Raw genomic sequence first — 6,800 nt, 5'->3', positions numbered from 1 at the left:
CTTCGGCTATTTGTCGTTCGTTATTTGCCATTGTGTTTTGTGTGTGTCTGTGACTTGTAGCCAAAAGTTTCTTTGCTTCCTTGTAACTCTTTTTTTTTTTTTTTTTTTTTTTTTTGTCTTTTTGCCATTTCTTGGGCCAGTCCTTTGGCATATGGAGGTTCCCAGGCTAGGGGTCGAATTGGAGCTGTAGCCACCGGCCTACGCCACAGCCACAGCAACGCAGGATCTGAGCTGTGTCTGTGACCTACACCACAGCTCACAGCAATGCTCGATCCTTAACCCACTGAGCAAGGCCAGGGATCGAACCCGAAACCTCTTGGTTCCTGGTCGGATTCGTTAACCACTGAGCCACGACAGGAACTCCCCTTGTAACTCTTGATGGCCCAGGCTGATGGCATCCAGGGAGAATCCCTGACTCTAGTAGCCAGTGTCTGGGCCCCAGATGAAATCCTAGGTGAGATTTTTATCTTGGATTTGAACCCTAGGGGAATGACAAGCCATTGTTAAGAGATAAAGCCCGGAGTTCCCGTCGCGGCACAGTGGTTAACGAATCATGAGGAACCATGAGGTTGCGGGTTCGGTCCCTGCCCTTGCTCAGTGGGTTAACGATCCGGCATTGCCGTGAGCTGTGGTGTAGGTTGCAGACGCGGCTTGGATCCCGCGTTGCTGTGGCTCTGGCGTAGGCCAGTGGCTACAGCTTCGATTCGACCCCTAGCCTGGGAACCTCCATATGCCGCGGGAGCGGCCCAAAGAAATGGCAAAAAGACAAAAAAAAAAAAAAAAAAAAAAAAAAGAAAGTCACTTGGGTCAACAGCAGCTGAGATTAAACAGAGACACAGATTGACATGCAATAGGCTAAGTACTCTATTTATTTACTTTTTTTTTTGGTCTTTTTGCCTTTTCTAGGGCCCCACCTGAGACATATGGAGGTTCCAGGCTGGGGGTCCTACGCCACAGCTGCAGCAACGCCAGATCCAAGCCGTGTCTGCAACTTACACCCTAGGTCATGGCAATGCCAGATCTGTAACTCACTGAGCGAGGCCAGGGATCGAACCCGGGTCCTCATGATGCTAGTCGGATTGTTAACTGCTGAGCCACGACAGAAATTCCCAGTACTGATATTTTTAAGTGAATTAATATTTTGTTAATTTTCTGTTGTAATTTCGATTTCGATAACTACTGATGGAGGTAACCCCCATGAACTGAAGCTCTTAAATTCCTCGGGGTCTTTTAAGAGTGTAAAGTGGGAGTTCCTGTCGTGGCTCAATGGGTTTAAAAACTGACATAGTGTGTCCATGAACATGTGGGTTTGATCCCTGGCCTTGCTCAGTGGGTTAAGATCTGGCATTGCCACATGCTTCAGTGTAGGTCACAGGTGGGGCTCTGACTTGGTGTTACTGCACCTGTGGTGTAGACCAGGTGCTGTAGCTGCAATTGGGAACGTCCATACGCTACAGGTGCAGTCCCCCCCAAAAAAGAAAAAAAAAAAAAAAAAAAAAAAAAAGAGAGAAGTATGTAAAGTGGTCTCGGGACCAAAACATTTGAGAACTGCTGTCCGTGCGCACTGCCCTGCCCTTGGCAGGCTGATGTAAGTGGTGGTTAAATAACAAAATAAGCCGCTGCTCTGATAGGGTTGCAACTTATCCCATAAAAGAATTTTGTTTCTTGTTTCGCCCTCGTAGACATTTGAAAACGTTCCAAGCTTGTTCTGGGTGAGACAGACATTCCATAGGAAGATTCCAGCAGCCTCATTGACATTATTGCTTCATTTGATCACTTTTTTTTTTGTTTGTTTGTTTTTTGTCTTTTGTCTTTTCTAGGGCCCTACCTGTGGCACATGGAGATTCCCAGGCTAGGGGTCCAATCGGAGCTGTAGCTGCCAGCCTCCACCACAGCACAGCAATGCCAGATCTGAGCCGCATCTGCGACCCACACCACAGCTCATGGCAACACCGGATCCTTAACCCACTGAGTGAGGCTAGGGATCGAACCCGCAACCTCATGGTTCCTAGTCAGATTCATTAACCACTGAGCCACGACGGGAACTCTGATATGATTACTTCTTGATGTGAATGATATACAGGGTGCAGATGAAAATTGTTGGGGTACACGCATTCACATTTCAAAGGACCCTCTTACGTTGACTAATTAGAGATGAACCATTGCTTTAAATACCCTAATAGCTCTGTGACCTTGAGGAATTGAGTGCACATTTCTGAGCCTTGGATTTCTCATTTAAAATGGGGATCGTGGAGTTCCCGTCGTGGCTCAGCGGAAACAAATCTGACTAGTATCCATGAGGACGTGGGTTCAATCCCTGGTCTCTCTCAGTGGGTTAAGGATTCGGCGTTGTCGTGAGCTCTGGTGTAGGACACAGACGAGTCTCGGATCCCGTGTTGCTGTGACTGCGGTGTCTTAGAACGGGGCCTGGCAGGTGGAAACATTATAAAACTGCTTTTATTGCGGCTCAGTGGTAACGAATCCGACTAATGTCCATGGGGAATTGGGGGAAAAAAGATAAAATGAAATAGCATAATAATATAAAGCAAAATAAATAAAGAAAATAAAAATAGGCTAGATGGTAAAGAAATTTCAGCTAAATTATCCAGTCACAGCGCGCGTCTCAGGAGCTGCTCCGAGGTACCTTTCGCGCCATCTAGCGACCATTGTTGGGATAAAGTCTAAAGGGGGAAAGAGCAGAAAGGCAAATTTACAGTGAGAGCATCTCAACAAAATTTCAGCAGTTTTCAGTGTGTGATTGGCTAAAAACACTTCCATGGCACTATAAAAATTTACAAACATAGGGAGTTCCCGTCATGGCTCAGCGGTAACGAATCCGACTAGCATCCATGAGGACTCGGGTCTGATCCCTGGCCTCCCTTGGTGGGTTAAGGATCTGGCATTGTCGTGAGCTGTGGTGTATGTAGGTCACAGATGTGGCTTGGATCCCGAGTTGCTGTGGCTGTGGTGTAGGCCGGCGGCTACAGCTCCAATTCGACCCCTGGCCTGGGAACCTCCATATGTGGAGGGTGTGGCCCTAAAAAAGCAGACAAACAAAAAACAGAAACATACACAAAGACTAGATAAATAAATAATTATTGTGGTCAGGAAAAGCCACACTTAGGTGCCATTTGGAAAACCTTTTCATTATGAAAAAAGTCAAACATACAGCAGAGTAAAAAGAATAGTACAGCTCACGCCAATACCTACTAGCATCATTCGGCAACCTGCCACGTTTTGCCACATTTGCTTTTCCTGATATTTCCATATTTGCCGATTCAGACTAGAGTCCATTTCAGATGTCTTCACTCACCCTGCCCAAGGCCACCACACTTCAGTTTGTATTTCCAGCAATGAAGACATTCTTTTCTGCTATAAATTCTTTTACCACACCTAATAAAATGAACAATTCCCTAATATCATCTCATTCCCTGTTTAAAAATGGCATTAGAGTGGCCAGTTGAAGCCGGTGACAGATGAGCCCTGTGGGCTTCTGGTGGGAAGAGAACTCCAAGCCAGGAGAACAGCCAGTGCAAAGGCCCTGTGGCTAGAGGGTGCCATCTGTGTCCTTGGAACTTGCAGGCGGCCAGAGTGTCTGGAATGGAGTGAGCGGGACAGGAGAGAGTGCGAGATCCTTCAGAGCCTTGTTAAAGCCACCGTGAGCCTTCAAGGTTTTCTAGGAATGAGCCTAGAGCCAGGGAAAAAGTTGGGAGCGAAAAAGGCCAGAGACCCTCTGTAGGTGGGAACGCGCGCCCTCTGGCGGCCGTGTGGGGGAACCGACAGAGGGCGGTGAGGGCGGATGATGAGAGCATCCTTTCACCCCATCCTTTTTTTTTTTTTTTTTTTTCGGTCTTTTTAGGGCCACATCCGCGGCATACGGAGGTTCCCAGGCTAGGGGTCGAGGAGGAGCTGCAGCTGCCGGCCTACACCACAGTCGCAGCAGCGTGGAGTCCGAGCCGCGTCTGCGACCAGCTCTCAGCAACGCCGGATCCTTAACCCACTGAGTGAGGCCAGGAATGGAACCTGCTTCCTCACGGGTACTAGTCCGATTCGTTAACCACTGTGCCACGACGGGAACTCCGTGACCTTGACAATCCTGAAGAACATTGGCTGAGTGTTTTGTAGAAGGCCCTTTGGTTTCAGTTTAGTATTTCCTCTTGGTTAGACTCTGTAGCCATTGTCTTCTAATGTGTGTTGGGGGGGCGTCGGGGGGAGCGAGGGGGAGCAGTGGGCGGAGGCAATGCTCCATTGCTTAACCTGGGTGGTGGTGGTTCAGGAGTTTGCTTCATACTTATTTCTTAAACTGTACGTGGTGGGCTGAAAATTGTCTTTCTAAATGGCACCCAAGTCCTAATTCCTGGAACCAGCAAATGTCACCTTATATGACAAAAAAAAAAAAAAAAAAAAAAAAGACGGAAAATGTGATTTATATTGGGAGGGTTCTTTTTTTCCTTTTTTTTTTTCATGACCTCACCTGTGGCATATGGAAGTTCCCTGGCCAGGGGTCGAATTGGAGCTGTAGCTGCCAGCCTACACCACAACGACAGCAACAAGGGATCCGAGCCACATTTGCTATGTACACCACAGCTCACGGCAATGCTGGATTCTCAACCCACAGAGCAGGGCCAGGAATCAAACATGCCTCCTCAGGGAGTCTGGTTCTTAACCTGCTGAGTCACAACGGGAACTCCTAAATTAGGAGTCTTATTATTATTGGATTATTATATTATTATTTTGGATTGTCTAGGCAGGTTCTAAATGCAATCATATGTGGAGTTCCCTGGTGGCTCAGTGGGTAAATGATCAGGCTTGGGTTGTCTCTACTATGGCTTGGGTTCCAACCCCGGTCCCAGAACTTCCACATGCCACAAGCATGGCCAAAAAATAAAAACAAGAAAATAAATAAGAGCAGCCATATATATCCTTATAAGAAATAGCCAGTGCAGTATTTGACACAGAGGAGAAGGTGGCATTCCTGGTTCCTGCTGTGGTGCCATGAGTTAGGCATCTGAGTGCAGGAGTTCCCAACGAGGTCCAGCGGAAACGAAGCTGACTAGTATCCATGAGGATGCGAGTTCCATCCCTGGCCTCACTCAGTGGGTTAAGGATCCGACATTGCTGTGAGCTGTGGTGTAGGTCACAGACAAGGCTCAGATATGGCGTTGCTGTGGCTGTGGTGTAGGCTGGTGGCTGTAGCTCCGATTCAACCCCTAGCTTGGGAACCGCTATATGCTGCAGGTGCGGCCTCTAAAAGACCAAAAAATACAAAAAATTAAAAAATTAAAAGACAAAAGACAAAAAAATTAAAAAATCCAACTGCAGTGGCTTGGGTCTCTGCAGGGGCAGGTGTTCGATCCTTGGCCCCAGCTGTGGCTCATTCAGTCCCTGGCCTGGGAACTTCTATATGCCTTGGGTGTGGCCATAAAATTAAAGAGAGAGGAGATAATAAATGGAGCAGAGCCCGACTGGACGAGGTTTGTCTTAAAATTGGAGCCCTATGGGAGTTCCCGTCGTGGCGCAGTGGTTAACGAATCCGACTAGGAACCATGAGGTTGCGGGTTCGATCTCTGGCCCCGCTCAGTGAGTTAAGGACCCGGCATTGCTGTGGCTGTGGCGTAGGCTGGCAGCTGCAGCTCCCATTAGACCCCTAGCCTGGGAACCTCCATATGCCGTGGGAGCGGCCCAAGAAATGGCAAAAAGACAAAAAAAAAAAAAAAAAAATTGGAGTCCTGTGGCCACAAGCCACGGAGTGCTGGTAACCATTAAAAGCCGGAGGAGGCTAAGGAACAGATTCTTCCCAGAAGAGCCTCCAGAGGGAGCATCGCCCTGCCCATACCTTGATTTCAATCCGAGATTCAGCGATTGGACTTCTAACCTCCGGAACTGTGAGAGAATATTTTTTGTGTGTGTTATTTCAAGGCACCTAACGAATCGTAATTTGGTCCAGCAACCTTAGGGAACTAATATGCTATACATTTCAGTTTTATTTATGTATGGTGTATTTCTGTGATATGTCAAGATAAAAAGTTTAAAAATTAACTGAACAGCTTTCCCTTTTCTTTCATTGACAAAAGTAATGTTGACAGTTCTGGTGATAAGCCACATGGATTTCAACCCCCACCCCCGCCGGTTGAACTTTTTCCTGCTCTTTCAAAATAATAACTCTCTAATTGACAGCCCTAACTTGCCTAGTTAAAGCTGCCACCTGCTAGCTTGAGGCCGTGAAAGGGCAAAATGAATCAAACAGGCAGAATATCTGGTAGAGCCGGCTTCATTGATTGAAGAACAGGTTTTAACATTTCTGCATCAGGGATGCCTCTTATAATTCGTAGGGACTTACGAGTTTTCATTGCCTGCATGTGTGTGGACATCAAAAGTTCCAGCTTCGCAGTTTGCCGGGTGGAGATCAGAAACTTGGGGGAAAGGAATCCCAGAAGCAATACTGAAGCGTACCTTTGATGCCCCGGGAAGCAGGGTTGTGGGGATGGATCGAGAATCAGATGTGATACAGGTTAGCAGCAAACACAAGTCTAACCCCAATTTAGGGAGTCTTTAGCAGAGAGAGTTGTGGTTGAAGAGTGGTGTGAGCTAATAGGTTGAGAAAGTTCTCCTCAAGGAGGTAACATTTGAACTGTGACGTGATGGAGAGGAATTCTCCAGGCAGAAGAATGTTGGTGATGGAGATAAGCTGAGCCCCATGAATTTGTGGTCCACGGCCATAGTGCCTGTGGAGAGACTACATTTCCCAGCCTTCCTTGCATGGAGGTTGGGTCATGTGACTGGTTCTGGCCAATGGAATA

The sequence above is a fragment of the Sus scrofa genome, chromosome 6 (assembly GCF_000003025.6).
Source record: "Sus scrofa isolate TJ Tabasco breed Duroc chromosome 6, Sscrofa11.1, whole genome shotgun sequence".
NCBI lineage: Eukaryota > Metazoa > Chordata > Mammalia > Artiodactyla > Suidae > Sus > Sus scrofa.
This window is presented reverse-complemented; position numbering follows the sequence as displayed.